This window comes from Elephas maximus, chromosome 22 (genome assembly GCF_024166365.1).
Source record: "Elephas maximus indicus isolate mEleMax1 chromosome 22, mEleMax1 primary haplotype, whole genome shotgun sequence".
NCBI classification, from domain to species: domain Eukaryota; kingdom Metazoa; phylum Chordata; class Mammalia; order Proboscidea; family Elephantidae; genus Elephas; species Elephas maximus.
In genome coordinates this window covers 20,422,515-20,425,051 of record NC_064840.1, presented here as the reverse complement: position 1 = coordinate 20,425,051, position 2,537 = coordinate 20,422,515, and positions in this window count along the sequence as shown.

Genomic DNA, 2,537 nt, shown 5'->3' with positions numbered 1-2,537 from the left:
CATGATTTGGATCTTTGAAGAGGTCAGGTCAGTTATTTTGTAGAATGTTCTTACTGGCCTGAAAGAGACTGGAGAAACCCTGAGAGCATGCTGCCTGGACAACCATTTAGCTCAGTAATGAAATCACTCCCGAGGTTCACCCTTCAGCCAAAGATTATACAGGCCCATAAAACAAAACAAGACTAAAGGGGCACACCAGCTCAGAGGCAAGGACTAGAAGGCAGGAGGGAACAGGAAAGCTGGTAATAGGGAACCCAAGGTCGAGAAGGGAGAGCGTTGACATATCGTGGGGTTGGTAACCAATGTCAGAAAACAATATGTGTACTAAGTGTTTAATGAGAAGCTGGTTTGTTTTGTAAACCTTCATCTAAAGTACAATAAAAATAAAAGAACTTGTCCCAGAGTAGGCACAAGAAACATTTGTTGGACTTATGGATGGATGGATGGACGGACGGACCGAGCGGCGGATGGATGGATGGGTGGATCTGTCAATGGATGGATGGACAAACTTTCAAACTCCAGTAAACCCAGAACAATAATCCCAGCATCCCAAGTCTATGTTCTATGGACAGGCGCCTCTTGTAGACTTGAATTTTTCTATCAGCCATAGTATCTGGGTGGTTCAGCTGGGATGGAGCAAGCTGAGAAATTAGGGTGTCATCTGATACCTGAGGTCCCCATGTGGGCTGTGATCTCTTCTTGGAGTTTATGGAGGAGTCTGAAAGGTGTGTGTGGGGTTCCGGCACTGGGCTGGGTTGTTGGGTGGGCAGGTGATGCTTTGAGGAGATGGTATCTTAGGATGCCTGAGGCTATGAGGTTGGGCAGGGTGGGAACAGGACATACTTGATGGCTTGGGCTCCTATCCATGGGAGATCTGACTTGATGGGGCACGTCAGAGTGTGGGTTATGAGCAATAGATGATGATGGCTTCATGTTCCCCAGCCCCTCTCACTTCCTGATTCTGCCTGGATCATGCTCTTGGTTTGGAACAACCTCTTCTCTCATCTGCCCCCTGAAAGGTTAACCTGAAAACATATCATAAGGTTTGACAGACATTTTTCTAGTGATTTCTCATTGGCCTTAGAATAAAATCCAAACTCTTTACCACCTCTTACCTGACCCGACATACCTCATCCCCTGTTCACCTTCCTGAGTACTACACTCATCTCCCCCCTTTGCGGGCTCCACTCAAATCCCCTTTCCTGGCTTCTTACACACACCAAGCACTTTGCCAGCTTAAGGTCTTTGCACCTTAGTATTCAGGGTAGTGGGGCACTGCAACACTAATTCACACTCAAATCTGTTGTCACTGAGTAGATTGCAACTCATGGCGACCTTATATTACAGAGCAGAACTGACCTCCATAGGGTTTTCTTGGCTGTAATATTTACGAAAGCAGATCGCCAAGCCTTTCTTCTATGGCACCACTGGGCGGGTCTGAACTGCCAACCTTTGGGTTAGTAGTCTATTGCAAAGTGAAACATGCTCTCCCTATTCCAGTCTTTGGCCTTGCTATCTCCTACTTCCCCTTCAGGTCTTCGCTCCAACATCACCTCTTCCGAGATTCTGCCCTTAACACTCTACATGCTGTCTCAACCAGCAACCCTCAGCCAGCCTGTGACACTGCCCCCTGTTTTTCTTCATTTTATCCTTATCAGTGTCTGAAATTCTCTTATTTATTTGCTTATTGTCTTGTTTCCCCAATTAGAATGTTTCCGCTGGGTGGCAACCTATATTTATTCCGGAATGAATGAGAGAGTGCTAACAACTGTGTGTTAGATTTCTGGATAGGCTGGTCATTGGGCTTTAGGACATAAGCATTTAGGTGCGTCGTGGTTCAGGTGAACTGTGATCTAGGTTGTGAGAAGAACGTACCCTGGGCTGTTGAGGGTGAGGTTAGATTTTGAGAGACAAGTGCTCAGTTAGGTAGTGGTTGAGCTGGACTAAAACCTAGGCTGGTTCCAGCATGTAACATCAGACTGATGAGGTCACACTGTACCCCAGATTTTGGGAAACTGAGTTGGAATCGACTCGGCGGCAACGGGTTTGGACCCCAGTCCAGTTGGGCAGTGGCTAAGTTCGCTTGTGACTTGAGCAGTGTCCAACAGGTCACTTGGGGATGTTGGAGGGCAAGACTTGGATTTGGGGAAGCAGGTGTCCTGAGGGGCACTGGCTGGGTTGAGCTGTAAGCTGGGCTGGTGGGTGGGTTGTGAGCTGTGACCCGGGAGCTTCACGCCCTCATCAGGCGAGAACTCGGTCCGAACCGACCCGCCCGGGGTGAGGGCCCAAGCTTGGGGCGCCGGACGGGGCACCTGGGTAATACCCATTAGGGAGCGGCTCACCTGGCCCGACCGAAACGCACGAGTAGGCGGCTTCCGCGCCGGGTCCGGCGGCCCCGCCCCCGGACCAATGGCGGCGCGGGAACCCGCAGCGGCGGGCGCGGATTGGGCGCAGGCGGGCGGGGGCGGGGCGGCACAGCCAGCCGCTTAGGCGCTCGGCCTGAGGGCGGCGCTGAACGCTCGGCTGCGCTGGCGCGG